This window comes from Dreissena polymorpha, chromosome 8, assembly GCF_020536995.1.
Source record: "Dreissena polymorpha isolate Duluth1 chromosome 8, UMN_Dpol_1.0, whole genome shotgun sequence".
Classification (NCBI taxonomy): domain Eukaryota; kingdom Metazoa; phylum Mollusca; class Bivalvia; order Myida; family Dreissenidae; genus Dreissena; species Dreissena polymorpha.
The window spans coordinates 39,762,629-39,789,071 of NC_068362.1; the positions used below are offsets into that span (position 1 = coordinate 39,762,629).

General features: G+C 36.9%; 1 protein-coding gene across 3 annotated transcripts in view; it reads left to right on the plus strand.

Moving 5' to 3' along the window:
• Positions 1-26,443, plus strand: part of LOC127841501 (uncharacterized) — a 62,671-nt gene that overhangs the window by 17,588 nt on the left and 18,640 nt on the right. For all 3 annotated transcript variants that reach the window (XR_008031041.1, XM_052370370.1, XM_052370371.1), the window contains one exon: positions 17,436-17,465. The gene's annotated coding sequence lies outside the window, so the exon portion shown is untranslated. The remainder of the gene's footprint in view (positions 1-17,435; positions 17,466-26,443) is intronic.

Genomic DNA, 26,443 nt, shown 5'->3' on the forward strand with positions numbered 1-26,443 from the left:
ATACACTTACCATTGCTATAAATCTGCCGTTGAAAAGTAAACAGGGCAATCTACCGATATTTTAAATTGTAGTTTATTATGTATATTTAAATTAAAAATACTGATCCGTTTTCTTGTTGTTGTTTGTTTTTTGGGGGGGGGGAGAAACGTTTCAGCAGGTTTATTTTATAAATGTTGTAAATTATTTACAAGTATATTAACAAGGACTTATTGTTTCTTATCGAAAACTTAACCCATTTATGTCTAGCGTCTAGAAAAAGGCCTTGGCAAACAGAGTAGTTTGCTTAAAGGAATTTCTGTACGAAATATTCTAAATATGGACATAAATATACTAGACATCCCTAATTTTGGAAATAAATTGATCCGATTTAGAAGGATGGGAGAGTCCAATCGGCACAAATGGGTTATGTTTTATCCTTCCTGGTGCGACTCCTGAATGACGTTATGACTCGCGTTCTGAGAAAACCAGTCTTAATGCATGTGCGTAAAGTGTCGTCCCAGATTAGCCTGTGCAGTCTGCACATGCTTATCAGGGACGACACTTGACGCGTTTATCGAATTTTACGTTTAGAAAAAAGACCCCTATAAACGAAAATCCAGTATAGGCATATAATTTTGTTCGCATACATTAAGCCAGGTTTTCCCAGAACGAGGCTAAATTAAATATGTATTAGTGCATACAATAATTATAATGGACTTGTATATATCTATAGTGTATCTATACTAGATTATCATTTGATTTTTTCTTCTTCATCACCATCTTCTTCTTCTTCTACTTCTTCTTCTTAGTCTTGTTCTTATTCTTCTTCCCATTAAGTGCAGGGCTTTACTGGAGCATACAAGGAGTCCTGGGTCCTAGGTAGAACCAGTACTTGGTGTCTCTGTGGGAGATCTTATGAACGCTCCCACAGTGGAACTCGAACCCTTGAACAACCCATCAATAGGCGGACACACTATTCACTACTACACGGCGGTTCAATTCTATCTATGTATGTGAATAACATAATATGTGAGTATTTTTAACAAAGGTACGAAAATAGGTGCGTTGTTTAGTTCTTGTATTATCTGTAAGTGTCTCAGAGTATTAACAATGGGCTTCAGCCTTCTTCTCGAGTACATATTTGATCGATTTTTTATGAAGTTGAATTTGACACTGCCTATCGCGGCTAATCAGTCATTAATACGATCAAGAGAGGCTCTGTCTAGTGTTAGACGGACACGGATAGATAACTACCAGTATTCCTTAGAGTTTGTGTTAAGAACAGTGTCAGGTAAAATTATTTGTGAATGTGACACGCAGGCTCTCCGCTTATCAGAATTCGGGTACAATTTCGTGTATTAAAAATATGGCTTTTCCAAGAATTATGTCGTAATATTTACTTGGTTAAATGTAAAACGCATCACATAAGACAAAAAAATGGAGCCGCGCTATAAGAAAACGGGTGTAAATGCATGTGCTTGAAGTTTCGTCCCTTATTATCCAGTGGAGTCCACACAGTCTTGTCGGGGACGACACTGGCTTAACTGAATTTTCGCTAAGAAGAAACTCGCTTTAAACGAAAAATATATTAAAAGCGGGGATTGTCATCTCTGATTAGCGTTTTTGCATACTGCACTGGCTAATCTGGGACGATACTGAACGCACATGCATTAAACCCCGCTATCAGGCTAATCTGGGACGATAGTAAACGCACATGTATTAAACCCCGCTATCAGGCGAATCTGGGACGATAGTAAACGCACATGCATTTAACCCCGGTATCAGGCTAATCTGGGACGATACTAAACGCACATGTATTAATTCCCGCTATCAGGCTAATCTGGGACGATACTAAACGCACATGCATTAAACCCCGCTATCAGACTAATCTGGGACGATACTGGACGCACACGCATTAATCCCCGCTATCAGGCTAATCTGGGACGATACTAAACGCACATGCATTAAACCCCGCTATCAGACTAATCTGGGACGATACTGGACGCACACGCATTAAACCCCGCTATCAGGCTAATCTGGGACGATACTGAACGCACATGCATTAAACCCCGCTATCAGGCTTATCTGGGACGATACTAAACGCACATGCATTAAACACCGCTATCAGGCTAATCTGGGACGATACTGGACGCACACGCATTAAACCCCGCTATCAGGCTAATCTGGGACGATACTGAACGCACATGCATTAAACCCCGCTATCAGGCTAATCTGGGACGATAGTAAACGCACATGCATTAAACCCCGCTATCAGGCTAATCTGGGACGATACTAAACGCACATGTATTAAACCCCGCTATCAGGCTAATCTGGGACGATAGTAAACGCACATGCATTAAACCCCGGTATCAGGCTAATCTGGGACGATAGTAAACGCACATGCATTAAACCCCGCTATCAGGCTAATCTGGGACGATAGTAAACGCACATGTATTAAACCCCGCTAGCAGGCTAATCTGGGACGATAGTAAACGCACATGTATTAAACCCCGCTATCAGGCTAATCTGGGACGATACTAAACGCACATGCATTAAACCCCGCTATCAGGCAAATCTGGGACGATAGTAAACGCACATGTATTAAACCCCGCTATCAGGCTAATCTGGGACGATACTGGACGCACACGTATTAAACCCCGCTATCAGGCTAATCTGGGACGATACTGAACGCACATGTATTTAACCCCGCTATCAGGCTAATCTGGGACGATACTGAACGCACATGTATTAAACCCCGCTATCAGGCTTATCTGGGACGATACTAAACGCACATGCATTAAACCCCGGTATCAGGCTAATCTGGGACGATACTAAACGCACATGTATTAAACCCCGCTATCAGGCTAATATGGGACGATACTAAACGCACTTGTATTAAACCCCGCTATCAGGCTAATCTGGGACGATAGTAAACGCACATGCATTAAACACCGCTTTCAGGCTAATCTGGGACGATAGTAAACGCACATGCATTAAACCCCGCTATCAGGCTAATCTGGGACGATAGTAAACGCACATGCTTTAAACCCCGCTATCAGGCTAATCTGGGACGATAGTAAACGCACATGCATTAAACCCCGGTATCAGGCTAATCTGGGACGATACTAAACGCACATGCATTAAACCCCGCTATCAGACTAATCTGGGACGATACTGAATGCACATGCATTAAACCCCGCTATCAGACTAATCTGGGACGATACTGAACGCACATGCAAAGAGCGGGGCTCATACTCAAGAAGCAGCCTTCTCGAACAGTATGTCGTGAGAACTATGTCGTGAGAACTATGTCGTGAGAACTATGTCGCGAGAACTATGTCGTGCTTCCAAAGCTACCCGAAGTCAATCTCGCGTTCGCTCGTACACCCGTGACATCTCGCTCGCTAGGCGGACACTATATCCATTACACCACAACGAACGCTTCTATTACTGCAAACAGTTTCCGAAAAGTTTTTTCGAAGATGCTTTATTGACAGTATTACAGTCACATAAATCATGAAGCGGGTACTATATTAAAAAAAACTTGAACATGAACTGAATATAATCGACAACCATCAGAAATTGACATAAATATATCCCCATATCTACACTTGTTATACGTCTGAGTGTTGTTGGATGTGAGTTTCTTTCACTTTATAAGCATTATCGCGGATATATGCGTGATTAAAATGGCGAAAATAAATAACTGACAAAAACTCAGTAAACTGTTCTAGGGATCATTATAGTGCATGTATTATAATACAAACTAACATGTTTCGAAACATATTTATGCGCTCGACCGATTTAATACCGAGTTTTAAATTGTCATAATAATTGCCACATTCCTCACGTGCAACGAAACACTACTTCATTTTATTTTCTTTGCCTACACTTTCACTGAATGAAAGTATTTGCCACCGGTGGAGCGATGTATTAACGACGCGTTTAAACAAATGTTAACATCTGTTATAGATCGTTAAATCGCCCGACATCGGTAATAATAAAAGTCTTCCTTTGTGATTAATTACATGTAAATGCATTCATATAAGGTATAAGGTAGAGTATTGACAAACGTGTTAAAATTTCGTTGACAAGCTCGTTATCCTTTGAACTATTTTCATATGTCTAAACGAAACATAGAGACACTAGGAAAACTGTACGAACTGCATGACACTGTACGAAGGAAATGCCGATTCATCATGATCTTCATCCCCATCAATTTCACCTTAAGCATTATAATCATAATCATAAGCAACTAAAGTATCAGCATACAAAATATATTGGAAAGAAAACATATGAGACTCGCTTTGAGAAAAGGGTTTTAATGCATGAGCGTAACGTGTGGTCCCAGATTAGCCTGTATAGTCCGCACAGGCTAATCAGGGACGACGGTTTCCACCTAAACTGGATTGCTGCTAAGAAGAGACTTTCTTTAAACGAAAACTATCATTTAACCCCCTTTTCACAGAGGACGGCCCATAAACATATCGTTCAGTTTATGTTTTTGAAAATATGGATCAGTTTTGGATAAAAATTAAGATTGTTTAAGAAATAATCGACGGGTAACCGTTGGTTATTGCGGTAATAACCAACGATATGGAGTTCCGATGCGTAGGAATTAAACCACGAGGGCGTAGCCCGAGTGGTTTGATAACAAGCATCGGAACGTCCTCAGCTTTTCAGCGAAAATGTGATGTCACCACAACAATTAAAATCAAATGACGTCGTCTTCAATCATAAACAGTGCGCGGACAATCAAAGTGACTTCACTTTAAACAACCGTTGGTATATCGGGGTAATAACCAACAGTAGTTTTCTTTCTTCGTATATAGAAAACAAGTCACGTGCCGTGGTAGAATAGTATATACAGTACGTAATATGTTTTTAAATACCCAATAAATGTAATTCAATGTTTTATTTAAAAAAACTCAACTCCTGAGAGTGATAGTTTGGTATTGTTATAATGACACGAATGTATATAGGATTGAAATAAATGAAGACAATAATTAAAAATTATCTAACAATTTAAGTTTTAAATGATAACAATATATATTTAAAAGTCGCCCGAATCGATTTCTTCGTGTACACAAAAGGCGGGTTAGCAAGCTGTGTGCATACATGGTTTAAACATCACTGTACGCTGAATCCAAACATGAAACATCTGCACATGCATTTATTGGATCACTGTAGTTAAGTTTATTTTGTATAACACTACCTCGCCTAACGCCTTACATATGTGATGGTCTGTTTAACAAAAGATTTACATCCAATTGTGTCTGCCCCATCCCGCCTTTGTATATATGTTGACATTTTGTCTTAATACAATTCGTAAGTCACTCGAAATTAGTTTAATAATGAATCAAGCCTCAAACTAATGCGTATCGGCTCAGTATTTTCCTTTTCTTTAACCGTAATGTATCTTGATGATCCCGATAGTTTAACGCGGTAGTTATCGGGTTGGATTCAGGTATTACTCGAACACAAGGGAACATACAAACAAAGAAGTGATTTTGCATTCTAAATAAACGAACGTTATGATAAATAATATAGTGAACAGACTTCAGATACATCAGAAAATAAACAGTGCGCGGGCAATCAAAGACAATTTATAAAAATAAGATGTTACCGGTGTTTTATTTTCATCTTTATAGTTTTAAGAGGTGATTGAATTCTTCATTAATGTACTCACTCGCGTGTTATTTCCTTAAGTAAATGCATTTTATCGGTCGTTCCTGCCTCTTGGTATTTCTCGTTGTTGGACACATACATTGATTGATGAGAATAATGCGACTATCTTTTGATTCCAACTGATTTTTTATTAATAATAACCTCTTCTACTACATACCTGCTAATTACGAATGTGAAACTTTATATTAATAATAGTAGTATTGCATTTTATCATCAAACATTTATATTTTTATTTTGAGAAGCAGGTAACAAAATAAATAATTTTGTGTTAACATTCGCATTATTTTCCTTCAGAATAGAGGAAAAAATAGTTTGAAAATATATTGGCCGTTCTTTCCATGAATATTTACAGCTGTCCCCCCCCCTATCAATAAATCACGATATGTATCATCTAAATTTAGAATCGGGTACGAATTTTAGTTGAATATTCATGTGGTCAGGATGAATTTATTGTATTATATCCGCATTGTAAAAGATTGTATATTCGACATAACTCTAAAATTGACAATTTTTACTTTTTGAACATTTTTTTGATGCAGTTATGTATTATACGAAATGTTTAAACTTGTTCCAATTGTTGTTGGCGAATAATTTGACGTTGTCCGTAAGAAGAACGAGACAAAATAATTTACGCATGGTGAAATGTATTAACTTGAAAACTACGATAATTATCAAACTGCATTAAACTATTGCAACTTAATAGTTTATTTACAATATAAAAAGGTACATAACAGTACAATTAATTGGGAAAGCATGTATGTATTAAACGAAATGTTCTGTTTCTTTTTGCGATTTCAAGAATTTTTATTTTGATGTACATGGTCATCGCCCGATGATATGCACATACTTTATAGATTATTTTTACGCTAACTAATAACTATAAAAACTAATTACATGTACTAAGCATGAAAGGACACCTTGTATGGGATAAACTATATGTGTCATCCTTTACGAAGAACGTTCCATATGAACAATTCCAAAATGTACATAAAATGCAAAAATCCGACATTAAAATTCGTTGTTAAAACATCATCAGAAAAAGATAATGCAAAACTCATAGGCCCAGCCAATTGTGAGGTTCTTTTATTATACACACAACCTCACATTTATTAGCAAAGGCCCATACATGAGTGCAATGTATGTATATAAATAATGTGAATGACTTAACTGCCGCTTTTGATTTAACAAGTAACAATTTCAAAGTTTAGGTGTTCTAAACGTAGTTTTTTAGAATGCAGGAAATGCGATTGAATATATGAGAATAGATAGAGATAATATCTTAATTGATCGAATGTATTATGTACACTAACCTACCATGTAACCTTCCATCTATGTTATTACGGCAGGTATGTTTTCTCGAAGCCATCCATAAAATAAGCATTTAATTAAGAAGATGAAATAGTAAAAACTAGTGTATTTCAAGCAGAAGATTATATATACTTATTATATTGTTTCTAAATATTCCATATGTGAACGGTAGTTTAATAAGAGCTATTCCCTCGAACCCAAACGTCTTCTCTCAAATGAAAACAACACATATGAGAAATACAGCTTTTATATTGGATAAGCCTGCATACTACCGGATGACATAATGCAATTCGCCATGCGTTTATGCAACATACAAAAAGACATCATTATTATACATTCGATGTTCTTACAAATTTGCAACATGGTAATCATATATATATATATATATTCATGAGAACACTTGTCATTCATAGCCTTTTACCTATTTTTTTTTTGGAAAATTAATGTGTATTACCGGTCAGTATCGCCAAGTTAAATGACAATTACTCGTGCATTCAACCCGCATATTCCTTTATACAACGCCCTCTAGCGGCGACTTTTCTTACTCGAGGGAAATACATTTTCCTCTAATTCACTTTGTTCAAACTAGGAAAATTATATTTCCCTCTCACCCGAACGTCTTCTCTCAAATGAAAACAACACATATGAGATAAACAGCTTTTATATTGGATAAGCCTGCATACTCCCGCATGAAATAAAAGTTCGGGCAATATGATATATGAATGACAAGAATTCAATAACACTAAGTGTAAATCTCACAGTCCAAGTGATTTAGAAACTAATAATCTAGCTTCAATATCATCTTTCACGTAACCGTCTTTTGCACTGTCACTAGACCACCGACCATGTCTCTTAAAGAGTCTGTCCCTTACTACCTGATTAGCAGCACTAGTAGCTCCTGCTGACCTCAGCGAATGTAAACCAAAACTATTAATGTCTTCAACATGCGGTTTAAACGCTTCTTTTAACTGCCCAAGTAAGCTTGTGTATGACATCGATTTTTTTTCTTTCATGGTATATGTCCAGTCTTTGTCTTAGATAAATTACAAAACAGAAAATCATCACCATTTAAACCAGTCCAATCAATATACTTTTGCAAATTCACATATGGACATGAAATAGTTCCGGATTTAGCAATCACTATCCAAGAACCATCTCTATACTTGCTGTTTTACTGCATTCAATGAACACTTTCATGTATGTATTATCAAACATAATATCGCACACTTTTAATTGTAACAATTCAGAACTGCGCATTAATCCCGCATAACCTAATAAACTGGCATCACTCATTCTGTGAGACATAACATCTTTTTCCTTATACAAACGATTGTACATCGATATAAATATATCAACAGTAATAGGCTCTTTTTTAACTACTCACACTATTTAATCCATGTAAATCATGCATCCATTTTATTCCATAATCAAAGCGCTGAAGGCACTGAAGATGTTCGCTATTGCATAATTTAACACGCAATTCATTTTTCAAATCCAATCGCAAGTTTGAAATGAACACACGCCATTCAACTTTATAAAATGTGTGTCATAGCGCACGGGTCGAGTTTTGTGTGCACTTTTTATCATCCTTATTATTTCATAGAAATAACTAAGACAACATAAAAAACAACATGCTTTTTGGAAGTTCTGAAAGCATAGAAAGTATGATGAAAATGGTAATGAGAACTTAATATCAAGAAAATTTGCAGTCACCATCATAGTAAAGGAACATTTTTTCTAGTATCAAATGACTATCTCACCAAGAATATATATTCATAATGAAAGTTCCTTGTACAAAACTTTAAAATTTTGACACCATATACACATTCAAAATATACAATAATCTTCGTATCTTGTATATGGAGGAATAAAAGTATATAAACATAGCTGTTTATGCTTTACTTGTTACCCGAGCAGTTCACACGGTGTCAACAACGCTGACATAAACATAGGTATAGAGCACTAATGCGCTTTTGGGCGTATGTGCTCAATTCAAAGGATGTAGCGCTGTTCAGTGTAAGGAATTCCGGACTACTCTCTGTATGCTCAAAAGACACAAATTGTGGCCCTGTTACAATTACGCGTTACAATCCATCTCGCAGAATTTCACTTTCGCCTCCAAGATGAGAAAACAATCATTAGCGAAATAGTATAGTGTCACGATAAGAGAAAATCGTTTAATTATCATACCACAATGTTTGCCGTACTTGGTCAGCACGTCTGGAAATCATTCCTAAATGTGTGGATAGGCTGCCTTTATTAACCAGTTTGCTATTTTGAATTCAATTTTGTATCAAAAAGCATTGTTCTTAAATGTGGCATTTTCAATTCGCAATGAGATTTGTAATGACCCTCGTCATGCGAAAATGGGTCTTATTCCATATGAGCCCATCATATAAATAGCCCACTCAGCTATCTCACCTTCTGGTAAGGAGAAACATAACATATTGAGTGATTTTAAAGCGAACAGCATCGCCTATGGCCTGACTGCGCAAAAGCACATGTTGGGTTTAAAAAACGCTTGCCGAAACGCATAAGACCCATTTTCGCATGACGGCGCTATTGACGTGTGATTTAAATGTGTCGAAGGAAAACTGCGTTTAAATCAAATATAAACATACGATATATTTCGATAGTGAAGAAAAATACTCATAACAAGGCATATGAGGAAACATATGAAGTGCTCTCCCGTAGTATATTTTTTATCTACTCACACTAATGTGTGGTTTGACAATGCTAACACACATTTCAAGCGGTGAATATGCAGCTTACAAGAGAAAAGCACAACACAATAGTTTAACTTTTGTTTAATTGTATTTATTTATTTAGAAAAGTCAATTGCTAACTTTATTTCAAAGTCATCGTATACGCCGACTTTATTTTTAAAAGATATTTATTGTTATAAATATATTTAATATAATATATTTAGTTGTTTTCGGTTTTAGCGATTATAAAGCATTTTCGCGGTCGCCTATAGTATGCCTGTAGTAATTGATGAACTCATATCCAACTGTCTATGTATTGAGAACTGTGAATATAAACAAGCTAAACCTTCTACTAACCTTCAGCTATTGCGTTGCTAGCACCCGTAAATACAAAAGATCGCCGCTATCTGTTGAGAACCAAAGAACGTTTTCCAGAAAAACCGCTGTAGTAGCATGAACGAGGTTACGAAACAGGTCATTCGTATTATTATTATAAATAGTTTGTTATATTCGGGTTTAGCGATTATGAAACATTTTTTTGTTTTTGTCTATCGTATCGCTGAAGTTATTGTTGAACTTATGTTCAACGTTTTATAAATTGAGAATATAAATAAGCGTCAACTTTTTCCCGAATCTATTAATAGCCTCAATTTACGACCTGTACTCGTCATTGAGTTGTAAGTGAGAAAGTAACCTATTGCGTTGTTATTGCCTGTGGACTTTCCTTTGTTTATCGACAGGCGCATCTATTAATAGCCTCATATCATGAATGCCAAAACACCCGCGAAAAAGAACCACGTGACGAAATAGGACGCTAAACGCAAATACCATGCGACTACGACTTTTATTATGTAAGAACGCTCCGCAATTCCGTTGAAGCCGGGGCCTTGTGATTGCTATTACGTAAAGAATTGACCTCTAACTGAAGTAAGCAAAGGAAACGCAGAACCTAATTGACCTATTCCTTCTATGTGCGAAGGCAGGTTGAATTTTACTAGTATATGGTTTGCCTATTATAACACACATTATAATGCGGTAAATATGCGACGAACAAGTAAAAAACACTATAATTAAACTTTTGTTTTGAATTAAGTTATTTAGAAACCAAAATTCCAAACCTTATTTCAAAACAGCAAGACTACATTTTTTAGAGAATATTCTTGTTATATTCAAATGTTTTTTAAAGGGGCCTTTTCACAGATTTTGGCATATTTTGAAGTTTGTCATTAAATACTTTATATTGATAAATGTTAACATTGGGTCTTAAAAGCTCCAGTAAAAAAATCAAGAATAAAATAAAAAAAGCAACAAAAAATAGCCGGTACCAGGGCTCAAACCAGTGACCCCCGGAGTCATGGAGTTAGTCTGAAGTAAAAACGCATTAGCCCTCTCGGCTATTCCGCCGGATATACACAATCTAAGTATTTTATACCTTATATAAGCGATCTTCGTAGTTTCGTAAATTTAAACGACAACAACAGAACTCTCCAAATTATGCAATCGTTTCGCGTTGCAACGCTTTATAATGTTAAGGTTTTCAAATCGTCACAAGATACATATCATGACTATATTGGACTATGGTAAATGGTCAGTAATACTGTTTCCTCACAAATATTATAACTAAAACGAAAATTTGCGAATCTGAAACAACTTTTTTTTTTTAATTTACCAAACCGTGAAAAGATCCCTTTGATATTCGGTTTCAGCGATAATGAAACATTTTTTTATGTTGTCTCTCGTATCCCTGTAATAATTGTTGAACTCGTGGTCAACGTATTTTTAATTGAGACCTGTGAATATACACAAGCGAACCTTATACTAGTGCGTTATTCTCACCCGGACTCCCCTTTGTTTATCGCCAGCCTCAGATTTATGAATGAGATGAGCGAATATACTACGTCACGCAGACGCAGCAGAAAGTGTACTAGTTAATCATTCATAAACAATCTCCCCCGCGACACGTACAATACGACCATTGCTTATTTATTCTTTTCTATAAAACACAATTCAAAACAATTGCATTTAACACGATATTAATATAATGTTTCCATTTGTGAATAAACATAATTGGAGAACTCAAACCTGTTGCATAAAATATACAACTCTTTCTTGCGCGGATACGCGTAGTAAGCGGGAATTGGGCTCCTAGTAGCTAGGCCGTACCGACATGAATTTTACACTTAGCACTTTAGACAGTCGCTAAAGCGACCATCTAAAATGCAGAACTAGTAGTAGTAGAAGTAGTAGTAGTAGTAGTAGTAGTAACAGTAGATTTAGTAGTGGTAGTAGTAGTAGTAGTAGTAGTAGTAGTAGTAGTAGTAGTAGTAGTAGTAGTAGTAGTAGTAGTAGTAGTAGTAGAAGTAGTAGTAGTAGTAGTAGTAGTAGTAGTAGTAGAGTAGTAGTAGTAGTAGTAGTAGTAGCAGTAGTAGTAGTAGTAGTAGAAGTAGTAGTAATAGTAGTAGAAGGAGTAGTAGTAGTAGTAGAAGTAGTAGTAGCAGTAGTAGAAGTATTAGTAGCAGTAGTAGGAGTCGTAGTAGAAGTAGTGGTAGTAGAAGTAGTAGTAGTAGTAGTAGTAGTATTAGTAGTAGTAGTAGTAGTAGTAGTAGTTGTAGTAGTAGTAGTAGTAGTAGTAGTAGTAGTAGTAGTAGTAGTAGTAGAAGTAGTAGTAATAGTAGTAGTGGCAGTTTTAGTAGTAGCAGTTTTAGTAGTAGTAGTAGTAGTAGTAGTAGTAGTAGTAGTAGTAGTAGTAGTAGTAGTAGTAGTAGTAGTAGTAGTAGTAGTAGTAGTAGAAGTAGCAGTAGCAGTAGTAGTAGTAGTAGTAGTAGTAGTAGAAGTAGTAGTAGTAGTAGTAGTAGTAGTAGTAGAAGTAGTAGTAGTAGTAGTAGTACTAGTAGTAGTAATAAAAGTAGTAGTAGTAGTAGTAGTAGTAGTAGTAGTAGTAGTAGTAGTAGTAGTAGTAGTAGTAGTAGTAGTAGTAGTAGTAGTAGTAGTAGTAGTAGTAATAATAATAGTAGTAGTAGTAGTAGTAGTAGTAGTTGTAGTAGTAGAAGTAGTTGTAGTAGTAGTAGTAGTACTTGATTTTACTGGAACCAGCATAGCTCGATCAAATCCCTGCCATTATTACCAACCACGTGGTGATAGCCGAGACACGTGGTACAAAAGTTTCCGGTTGTTATTTTTACTTTGTTAATGTAGGTAATTTATTTCTTATTATTAACCTAAAAGTATACACAGCAGTGACAATTTTTAAAAATACACATGGAAATGATACTACTTTTCATAATATAATACTTGAAAAAAAATCATTCCAGGGCCCGTATTCACCAACAATTCTTTAGCAATTCTTAGACTTGAAAATAAAGAACATTCTTAAGTCTAAGAAAAAATTCTGAAGTCTTATTCACGAACTCATTTTGCTAAAGAAAATTCTTAAGAATAAAGAATTTTCTTTAAAATTCTAAGAATGCTTCGGGGCATTCTTAGAATAATTCTTTAAGCTTCCAAGATGGCCGTTCGCGTTATGCGTTACGCCAATATCTTGTTTGAAAACGTCGAAAATGTCCCGCGTAGAAGATTGTTTGACAGAAAAAATCTAGACGGTTTGTCGGAAATAGAGGTTTATAGGAGATACCGATTTATTCCGGCAACTATACTGACCTTATTAAATCTGGTCGCCGATTCTCTGAACTTTGGAACGCTGAGGAATTCTCCTCTCCTGCCGATCCAGCAGCTGTGCATATTTCTTCGTGCCATGGCGACTGGATCCTTCCAACTCGTCGTAGGAGACACTGTTCGAGTCAGTCAGCCATCCGTATCAAGATGCTGCCGACGAGTTGGACGAGCAATAGCTCGACTAGCTCGCCGTTACGTACGGTTTCCTGACAGGGAAGAGTGCAAAACTCTAAAATCCAGATTTCAGTCCATTGCTGGTGAGTGCCAGATTTGTGTTTGTCTAAATGACCTTGACTGAGAACATTTATCCAAGGGAAATCATTCAGTTGCACTTCATTTTTGTGGGGACATTGTCGTCGTTATTGCATAAACAACATACGCAGTTAGGACCAACAATTTTTTGATGTGATTTTTTTTTAATCAAATGATTTATACACTATTTTAAATTCAGTAATTTTTATCACTGTATCTATTTGATGTTTTGTATGATACATTCTGCATTAGGCCAAATGCAAGTTCACAGAAAGGTGAAGCATACGTTAATTGAAGGGCGATGTCACCGGAGTTTAGTCCAAAGTGGAACATGTAAATAAATGAAGGGTTCGAAAAGAGGTGAGGTTCGAGAAGAGGTACTTTTACGATACTGCTTTTTATATTTATGTCACATAATATTTAACATTGCACAAATTAACAATTTTATTATAATCAATAATTAAAAACAAAATAATGAATTAACTGTACAAATATTCCTTCAGCTAGAATTTCCAAAATTTGGACAATTGATAACACCAAAAGTACAAACCAGTCTAGAACATTTGCCACGGCTTCCCAGCCTCTCCTTCGAACCTCTCCAATTTTAAGTGCGCCACAACCGGTCATTGGGCCGAACAGGACATCATAGTTCTTAATTATTTCGTTGGCTATAACAGTTTCCTCCTGTTCGGCCCAACGATTTCTACTAGTAGCATTGATAGCAACGTTAGCGTTGTTGTCCGCCATCTTGTATGTTGTGACAGAAGACACGTAAACGGTTCCGAGTTTTATATGCGTTACCGAAAATGCCGGGTACCAAGGGCGCTTACATCAATAACAAATAATTCTTAGTAAAGAACGCTAAAAATAGCATTGGTGAATACCGATAAAGAATCGACCTAAGAACGTTCTTAGAAAAGTCAAGAATAAAGAATTTTCTTTATTCTTTATTCTCAAGTACAGAATTGTTGGTGAATACGGGCCCGGATCTCGAAGGATTTTCGTATGATGGCATATATTGTATGTGAAAGAATGGGACGCCGACCCTGAGTGGTTATTTTAAAATAAAGTGTACAGAGAACCAATAGGGGAAGTAACCATGTTCATATAGGTGAGGTAACCGTGTACACCTAGGGGAGGTAACCGCTGTAAGGGATTTGGTGACATGAATAAGTAAATAACTTTCGTGTGGCGTCTTCCTATACAAAACGATTCGTCGAATGTTTGTGACTTAACTATTTGGACACTACGGCGGTAGGAAGGCCAAACAAACATGTTTTTGGTAGCAACTAACATAAAAAAAATGTGGTATGTAAGTCGGCCAAATTATTTCATTTACATTTTATGACACACACGCCATTAACCCATTAATGCCTAGTGGACTCTGCCATCCTTCTAAATTGGATCAATTTATTTCCAAAATTAGAGATGTCTAGTATACTATTTCTATATTTAGAATATTTCTTACAGAAATGCCTTTAAGCAAGCAGCGCAGAACCTGATGAGACGCCACATCATGCGGCGTCTCATCTGGGTCTACGCTGTTTGCCAAGGCTTTTTTTTGTAGACGCTAGGCATAAATGGGTTAACACCTTTTGTTGAATGACAGAAATACTAAAATATATTTGCAAAACATTCTCACTTAATATGCAATTGCTAATTTATTTATTATATATGATTTAGTGTAGCAAAAGTGAGCAAATATTCAACGTGGATTTGAAAAAAAGTGTAGGGTCGACACACAAAACTAGGGTCTGTCGTGTTGGTAGAAATGTGTATTCTCCTTATCGCTGGCATTTTGAATATTCATTTCAACATCTGTCAAAATGTAAAAACAACGATGTGAATAATGAAACGCGTTTAATTATTACCTCTTCATTTCTATACATCACACTGCAATAAATAGTGTTTGCTTTTTTGCGCACATTCTATAATGTCATGTTTTTTAGAAAAGCATAATTGGAAGACTTTTTAAAAATCTAATAGAAATAACAATTTCCATGCATATATATATGGCATGAACGGGTGTCTATTTTCTTTTACCCAACACGCCATATGTTACCATGCCGACCGTCATCTTTGCTGTATATTCACGGTTGAGTTCACGGTCACATTTCAGCGCAAAGTTATTTGTACTATATTTGATGCACTAGATCATTGTGCTATATAAATTCATTTATTATTTGAATATTATACATATGTATCACGCCAATGTTTACATATTTAAATGAAAAATACATATTCAAAGATATTGGCATTTCAAATAAATACCTTTAGTTGATTGGGAAAAAAATACATGCGAACAAAATGTTTTAAGACATTAGTGAAAAACACACACACACACACACCTCTTTTGGCTTTGGTTTAAATATCGGACTCAGCATAAAGTTTTTAAAAGACATGAGAACTGACCGTGATCCTGCATGAGTCGGTCAAGAGTCACTCACTGATGCTGAATACAATGCATACTATTTAATATTTGAAAAGAGAACAGACAACGCACTTGTCCATCGTAGGCAAATTGCGAAGTACATGAAAAAAATCGTTCCTGCGTTTCACCAATAAAAATGTTATAGATAAGGTAAACCCGTTTAACCCATTTATGCCTAGTGGACTCAGCCATCCTTCTAAATTGGATCAATTTATTTCCAAAATTAGGGATGTCTAGTATATATATTTCTATATTTAGAATATTTCTTACAAAAATTTCTTTAAGCAAACAGCGCAGACCCTGATGAGACGCCGCATCATGCGGCGTCTCATCTGGGTTTACGCTGTTTTCCAAGGCCTTTTTTCTAGACGCTATGCATAAATGGGTTAAACAAAATAAATATAATAAAAAAAATTACGAAAGCGAATACTAGTTTGCTTCCTTTGTAATGAATAGTGGTGGGCCATCTCTATGCGAATACCTTTTTTACTAAAACGACATACAAAGTAGTCCGATGTTAAGCAATGCGGTAAAACATTGCTAAAAGTTTTCTTATGTAAAAAAATCACTTCAAAAGACAGTCACACAAGATTTAGCAATTACAATCTGTAAGAGCCGTCAACCTTTCGGACACATTTACTTTTGTTGCTGGTCTTAATGTACCTTCGTAGTCTACCTAAAAATCATTAAAATAGTTTACCGGTATCTGTTACTGTGTGCGGTATATAAGTGAAGTAAATGGAGCATCGAAACTATAATATAATAGAGTATCAAATGTAAACTTTGCGTTCGGAGGTCGAAATCAACTTTCGCTGTACACCTGTGCAGTAATTGGCGAATTATATACGTTTCTGTGCATCGAATTTATAAAACGATTAGCCGGTTTAATTCATTTTTGAAGGAAGATACTTTCCTGTGGGAAATTCGAAATAATTTAACAAAGGCTAACGTGTATCAAGAAGAAACAACCATTATCTCTTCGGTTTACGAAAGCTGTGTGATATTTAGACTGGATTGTAACCGGATCGGTGTTAATGTCATTTTTATAAATGTACGAATTTTAAATATGCGCTCGGCTGGGATATATCAGGATTGAACTCGCTGTTTCGGATGCGAGGTTTAACGATGCAACGTTATTATGACTTTACCTTTGATACCCATCGCACTAGCAATTTTTGGACATGCGAGTCAGTCTAGTGTAAGCTGTTCATAATTGTATGATGATTTTGCGTTATAGTTGAATGTAAAAAATGCAAGATCTACTTCAAAGGTTTACGTGACGTTAATATAATGGTAATTTGTGAAAGTTATGGTATTATATGGTCTGATAAAGGTTTTCATAGTAATACAACTGAGCGCGTCCCGATCTTTGGATGCATTGTGCATTTTGATTTTTCAGTGTTCGTGTGCAGTTATGGCTCAGCAACAGGTAAGAAACTTATCTTTTTTAGATATAATATAACATATGAGTCTCGCTCCTTGAAAAGGGTGTTAAATGCAGGTGCCTAAATTGTCATCCCTGATTAGCCTGTGCAGTCCACACAGGCTAATCAGAAACAAAACTTTCCACCTAAACTGGATTTTTGCTAAGAAGAGACTTTCTTTAAACAAAAAAAAACATACAAGCGTGTGTCGTCCCTGATTAGCCTGTGCGAACTTCGCAGGCTTATCTTGGACAACACTTTACCATTAAGCAATTTTTTCCAGAGCGAAGCTCGTATGTTTTCGTGTGACTTATTGTTTAAAGTAGCATTAGACCTGATGTGTCAAGAATTCTGTCATGTGTTTATATACTTCATCGTTAAATTAGCATAATTGCGGTTGCGGATGAAAAAACAGCGCATTGACAGCTACTTTAATTGTAAACGCGGTCTCGTTGAAATTGCAAATATTCTGTCGGGAAAGGTGAACAGGTTTATTTTGGGAAACGTATCATAAACAAAAGTATTTAATAGACATCTATACAATTAATTTATTAATTTAAATCATATTAGAGAATATAATGCTTTCTACATATATAATATTTATATAATGCAACTCGCCTATGGTCTTGTATTTTATAAATAGAGCTATCCGCTTCAGCAGCACCATTATCATCATCATCATCACCACCATTATCATCATTATCTTCATCATCGAAAAGGGTACCGATAAATATTTACTTTGTCTTCATGTTATTGCGAATTCGGTTACTAACTAATAATTAACAATGTCATTTGTTTTCCAAAGACACAAAAAAAAAACACTTGCGGACTATGAATTATGAAATGCGCTGCTTTTTCAACCCTAACTTTTTAAAACATAAAAATCGTCGTATACCTGAGCAGGTTGTAACTTTGACTGGCGCATTGATGCATGTATTAGCCACGGGTCATATTTTATGGCTAAATAAACACACTACATGTAAATACACTTACCATTGCTATAAATCTGCCGTTGAAAAGTAAACAGGGCAATCTACCGATATTTTAAATTGTAGTTTATTATGTATATTTGAATTAAAAATACTGATCCGTTTTCTTGTTGTTGTTTTTTTTTTTTTTTGGGGGGGGGGGGAGAAACGTTTCAGCAGGTTTATTTTATAAATGTTGTAAATTATTTACAAGTATATTAACAAGGACTTATTGTTTCTTATCGAAAACTTAACCCATTTATGTCTAGCGTCAAGAAAAAGGCCTTGGCAAACAGCTTAGTTTGCTTAAAGGAATTTCTGTACGAAATATTCTAAGTATGGACATAAATATACTAGACATCCCTAATTTTGGAAATAAATTGATCCGATTTAGAAGGATGGGAGAGTCCAATCGGCACAAATGGGTTATGTTTTATCCTTCCTGGTGCGACTTCTGAATGACGTTATGAGTCGCGTTCTGAGAAAACCAGTCTTAATGCATGTGCGTAAAGTGTCGTCCCAGATTAGCCTGTGCAGTCCGCACATGCTTATCAGGGACGACACTTGACGCGTTTATCGAATTTTACGTTTAGAAAAAAGTCCCCTATAAACGAAAATCCAGTATAGGCATATAATTTTGTTCGCATACATTAAGCCCGGTTTTCCCAGAACGAGGCTAAATTAAATATGTATTAGTGCATACAATAATTATAATGGACTTGTATATATCTATAGTGTATCTATACTAGATTATCATTTGATTTTTTCTTCTTCATCACCATCTTCTTCTTCTTCTACTTCTTCTTCTTAGTCTTGTTCTTATTCTTCTTCCTATTAAGTGCAGGGCTTTACTGGAGCATACAAGGAGTCCTGGGTCCTAGGTAGAACCAGTACTTGGTGTCTCTGTGGGAGATCTTATGAACGCTCCCACAGTGGAACTCGAACCCTTGAACAACCCATCAATAGGCGGACACACTATTCACTACTACACGGCGGTTCAATTCTATCTATGTATGTGAATAACATAATATGTGAGTATTTTTAACAAAGGTACGAAAATAGGTGCGTTGTTTAGTTCTTGTATTATCTGTAAGTGTCTCAGAGTATTAACAATGGGCTTCAGCCTTCTTCTCGAGTACATATTTGATCGATTTTTTATGAAGTTGAATTTGACACTGCCTATCGCGGCTTATCAGTCATTAATACGATCAAGAGAGGCTCTGTCTAGTGTTAGACGGACACGGATAGATAACTACCAGTATTCCTTAGAGTTTATGTTAAGAACAGTGTCAGGTAAAATTATTTGTGAATGTGACACGCAGGCTCTCCGCTTATCAGAATTCGGGTACAATTTCGTGTATTAAAAATATGGCTTTTCCAAGAATTATGTCGTAATATTTACTTGGTTAAATGTAAAACGCATCACATAAGACAAAAAAATGAAGCCGCGCTATAAGAAAACGGGTGTAAATGCATGTGCTTGAAGTTTCGTTCCTTATTATCCAGTGGAGTCCACACAGTCTTGTCGGGGACGACACTGGCTTAACTGAATTTTCGCTAAGAAGAAACTCGCTTTAAACGAAAAATATATTAAAAGCGGGGATTGTCATCTCTGATTAGCGTTTTTGCATACTGCACTGGCTAATCTGGGACGATACTGAACGCACATGCATTAAACCCCGCTATCAGGCTAATCTGGGACGATACTGAACGCACATGCATTAAACCCCGCTATCAGGCTAATCTGGGACGATACTGAACGCACATGTATTAAACCCCGCTATCAGGCTAATCTGGGACGATATTAAACGCACATGCATTAAACCCCGCTATCAGGCTAATCTGGGACGATACTGAACGCACATGTATAAAACCCCGCTATCAGACTAATCTGGGACGATACTGAACGCACATGCATTAAACCCCGCTATCAGGCTAATCTGGGACGATACTGAACGCACATGTATTAAACCCCGCTATCAGGCTAATCTGGGACGATACTAAACGCACATGCATTAAACCCCGGTATCAGGCTAATCTGGGACGATACTGGACGCACATGCATTAAACCCCGCTATCAGGCTAATCTGGAACGATACTGGACGCACATGCTTTAAACCCCGCTATCAGGCTAATCTGGGACGATAGTAAACGCACATGCATTAAACCCCGCTATCAGGCTAATCTGGGACGATACTGGACGCACATGCATTAAACACCGGTATCAGGCTAATCTGAGACGATACTGGACGCACATGCATTAAACCCCGCTATCAGGCTAATCTGGGACGATACTGGACGCACATGCATTAAACCCCGCTATCAGGCTAATCTGGGACGATACTGGACGCACATGCATTAAACCCCGGGATCAGGCTAAGCTGGGACGATACTGAACGCACATGCATTAAACCCCGCTATCAGGCTAATCTGGGACGATACTGGACGCACATGCATTAAACCCCGCTATCAGGCTAATCTGGGACGATAGTAAACGCACATGCATTAAACCCCGCTATCAGGCTAATCTGGGACGATACTGAACGCACATGCATTAAACCCCGCTATCAGGCTAATCTGGGACGATACTGGACGCACATGCATTAAACCCCGGTATCAGGCTAATCTGGGACGATAGTAAACGCACATGTATTAAACCCCGCTATCAGGCTAAGCTGGGACGATAGTAAACGCACATGCATTAAACCCCGCTATCAGGCTAATCTGGGACGATACTGGAAGCACATGCATTAAACCCCGCTATCAGGCTAAGCTGGGACGATACTAAACGCACATGTATTAAACCCCGCTATCAGGCTAAGCTGGGACGATACTGAACGCACATGCATTAAACCCCGCTATCAGGCTAATCTGGGACGATACTGAACGCACATGCATTAAAACCCGGTATCAGGCTAATCTGGGACGATACTGAACGCACATGCATTAAATCCCGGTATCAGGCTAATCTGGGACGATACTGAACGCACATGCATTAAACCCCGCTATCAGGCTAATCTGGGACGATACTAAACGCACATGCATTAAACCCCACTATCAGGCTAATCTGGGACGATACTGGACGCACTTGCATTAAACCCCGCTATCAGGCTAATCTTGGACGATACTGGACGCACATGCATTAAACCCCGCTATCAGGCTAATCTGGGACGATAGTAAACGCACATGCATTAAACCCCGCTATCAGGCTTATCTGGGACGATACTGAACGCACATGCATTAAACCCCGCTATCTGGCTAATCTGGGACGATACTGAACGCACATGCATTAAACCCCGCTATCAGGCTAATCTGGGACGATAGTAAACGCACATGCATTAAACCCCGCTATCAGGCTCATCTGGGACGATAGTAAACGCACATGCATTAAACCCCGCTATCAGGCTAATCTGGGACGATACTGGACGTACATGCATTAAACCCCGCTATCAGGCTAATCTGGGACGATAGTAAAAGCACATGCATTAAACCCCGCTATCAGACTCATCTGGGACGATAGTAAACGCACATGTATTAAACCCCGCTATCAGGCTAATCTGGGACGATACTAAACGCACATGCATTAAACCCCGCTATCAGACTAATCTGGGACGATACTGAACGCACATGCATTAAACCCCGCTATCAGACTAATCTGGGACGATACTGAACGCACATGCATTAAACCCCGGTATCAGGCTTATCTGGGACGATAGTAAACGCACATGTATTAAACCCCGCTATCAGGCTAATCTGGGACGATACTGAACGCACATGTATTAAACCCCGCTATCAGGCTCATCTGGGACGATACTAAACGCACATGTATTAAACCCCGCTATCAGGCTAAGCTGGGACGATACTGGACGCACATGCATTAAACCCCACTATCAGGCTAATCTGGGACGATAGTAAACGCACATGCATTAAACCCCGCTATCAGGCTCATCTGGGACGATAGTAAACGCACATGTATTAAACCCCGCTATCAGGCTAATCTGGGACGATACTAAACGCACATGCATTAAACCCCGCTATCAGGCTAATCTGGGACGATACTAAACGCACATGCATTAAACCCCGGTATCAGGCTAATCTGGGACGATACTAAACGCACATGCATTAAACCCCGCTATCAGACTAATCTGGGACGATACTGAACGCACATGCATTAAACCCCGCTATCAGACTAATCTGGGACGATACTGAACGCACATGCATTAAACCCCGGTATCAGGCTAATCTGGGACGATAGTAAACGCACATGTATTAAACCCCGGTATCAGGCTAATCTGGGTCGATACTAAACGCACATGCATTAAACCCCGCTATCAGACTAATCTGGGACGATACTGAACGCACATGCATTAAACCCCGCTATCAGACTAATCTGGGACGATACTGAACGCACATGCAAAGAGCGGGGCTCATACTAAAGAAGCAGCCTTCTCCAACAGTATGTCTTGAGAACTATGTCGTGAGAACTATGTCGTGAGAACTATGTCGCGAGAACTATGTCGTGCTTCCAAAGCTACCCGAAGTCAATCTCGCGTTCGCTCGTACACCCGTGACATCTCGCTCGCTAGGCGGACACTATATCCATTACACCACAACGAACGCTTCTATTACTGCAAACAGTTTCCGAAAAGTTTTTTCGAAGATGCTTTATTGACAGTATTACAGTCACATAAATCATGAAGCGGGTACTATATTAAAAAAAACTTGAACATGAACTGAATATAATCGACAACCATCAGAAATTGACATAAATATATCCCCATATCTACACTTTTTATACGTCTGAGTGTTGTTGGATGTGAGTTTCTTTCACTTTATAAGCATTATCGCGGATATATGCGTGATTAAAATGGCGAAAATAAATAACTGACAAAAACTCAGTAAACTGTTCTAGGGATCATTATAGTGCATGTATTATAATACAAACTAACATGTTTCGAAACATATTTATGCGCTCGACCGATTTAATACCGAGTTTTAAATTGTCATAATAATTGCCACATTCCTCACGTGCAACGAAACACTACTTCATTTTATTTTCTTTGCCTACACTTTCACTGAATGAAAGTATTTGCCACCGGTGGAGCGATGTATTAACGACGCGTTTAAACAAATGTTAACATCTGTTATAGATCGTTCAATCGACCGACATCGGTAATAATAAAAGTCTTCCTTTGTGATTAATTACATGTAAATGCATTCATATAAGGTATAAGGTAGAGTATTGACAAACGTGTTAAAATTTCGTTGACAAGCTCGTAATCCTTTGAACTATTTTCATATGTCTAAACGAAACATAGAGACACTAGGAAAACTGTACGAACTGCATGACACTGTACGAAGGAAATGCCGATTCATCATGATCTTCATCCCCATCAATTTCACCTTAAGCATTATAATCATAATCATAAGCAACTAAAGTATCAGCATACAAAATATATTGGAAATAAAACATATGAGACTCGCTTTGAGAAAAGGGTTTTAATGCATGAGCGTAACGTGTGGTCCCAGATTAGCCTGTATAGTCCGCACCGGCTAATCAGGGACGACTGTTTCCACCTTAACTGGATTGCTGCTAAGAAGAGACTTTCTTTAAACGAAAACTATCATTTAACCCCCTTTTCACAGAGGACGGCCCATAAACATATCGTTCAGTTTATGTTTTTGAAAATATGGATCAGTTTTGGATAAAAACGAAGATTGTTTAAGAAATAATCGACGGGTAACCGTTGGTTATTGCGGTTATAACCAACGGTATGGAGTTCCGATGCGTAGGAATTAAACCACGAGGGCGTAGCCCGAGTGGTTTGATAACAAGCATCGGAACGTCCTCAGCTTTTCAGCGAAAATGTTATTTCACCACAACAATTTAAATCAAATGACGTCGTCTTCAATCATAAACAGTGCGCGGACAATCAAAGTGACGTCACTTTAAACAACCGTTGGTATATCGGGGTAATAACCAACAGTAGTTTTCTTTCTTGTATATAGAAAACAAGTCACGTGCCGTGTTAGAATAGTATATACAGTACGTAATATGTTTTTAAATACCCAATAAATGTAATTCAATGTTTTATTGAAAAAAACTCAACTCCTGAGAGTGATAGTTTGGTATTGTTATAATGACACGAATGTATATAGGATTGAAATAAATGAAGACAATAATTAAAAATTATCTAACAATTTAAGTTTTAAATGATAACAATATATATTTAAAAGTCGCCCGAATCGATTTCTTCGTGTACACAAAAGGCGGGTTAACAAGCTGTGTGCATACATGGTTTAAACATCACTGTACGCTGAATCCAAACATGAAACATCTGCACATGCATTTATTGGATCACTGTAGTTAAGTTTATTTTGTATAACACTACCTCGCCTAACGCCTTACATATGTGATGGTCTGTTAAACAAAAGATTTACATCCAATTGTGTCTGCCCCATCCCGCCTTTGTACATATGTTGACATTTTGTCTTAATACAATTCGTAAGTCACTCGAAATTAGTTTAATAATGAATCAAGCCTCAAACTAATGCGTATCGGCTCAGTATTTTCCTTTTCTTTAACCGTAATGTATCTTGATGATCCCGATAGTTTAACGCGGTAGTTATCGGGTTGGATTCAGGTATTACTGGAACACAAGGGAACATACAAACAAAGAAGTGATTTTGCATTCTAAATAAACGAACGTTATGATAAATAATATAGTGAACAGATTTCAGATACATCAGAAAATAAACAGTGCGCGGGCAATCAAAGACAATTTATAAAAATAAGATGTTACCGGTATTTTATTTTCATCTTTATAGTTTTAAGAGGTGATTGAATTCTTCATTAATGTACTCACTCGCGTGTTATTTCCTTAAGTAAATGCATTTTATCGGTCGTTCCTGCCTCTTGGTATTTCTCGTTGTTGGACACATACATTGATTGATGAGAATAATGCGACTATCTTTTGATTCCAACTGATTTTTTATTAATAATAACCTCTTCTACTACATACCTGCTAATTACGAATGTGAAACTTTATATTAATAATAGTAGTATTGCATTTTATCATCAAACATTTATATTTTTATTTTGAGAAGCAGGTAACAAAATAAATAATTTTGTGTTAACATTCGCATTATTTTCCTTCAGAATAGAGGAAAAAATAGTTTGAAAATATATTGGCCGTTCTTTCCATGAATATTTACAGCGGTCCCCCCCCCTATCAATAAATCACGATATGTATCATCTAAATTTAGAATCGGGTACGAATTTTAGTTGAATATTCATGTGGTCAGGATGAATTTATTGTATTATATCCGCATTGTAAAAGATTGTATATTCGACATAACTCTAAAATTGACAATTTTTACTTTTTGAACATTTTTTTGATGCAGTTATGTATTATACGAAATGTTTAAACTTGTTCCAATTGTTGTTGGCGAATAATTTGACGTTGTCCGTAAGAAGAACGAGACAAAAAAATTTACGCATGGTGAAATGTATTAACTAAAAAACTACGATAATTATCAAACTTCATTAAACTATTGCAACTTAATAGTTTATTTACAATATAAAAAGGTACATAACAGTACAATTAATTGGGAAAGCATGTATGTATAAAACGAAATGTTCTGTTTCTTTTTGCGATTTGAGGAATTTTTATTTTGACGTACATTGTCATCGCCCGATGATATGCACATACTTTATAGATTATTTATACGCTAACTAATAACTATAAAAACTAATTACATGTACTAAGCATGAAAAGACAACTTGTGTGGGATAAACTATATTTGACATCCTTTACGAAGAACGTTTCATATGAAAAATTCAAAAATGTACATAAAATGCAAAAATCCGACATTAAAATTCGTTGTTATCATCAGAAAAAGATAATGCAAAACTCATAAGCCCAGCCCATTGTGAGTTTCTTTTATTATACACACAACCTCACATTTATTAGCAAAGTTCCATATATAAGTGCAATGTATGTATATAAATAATG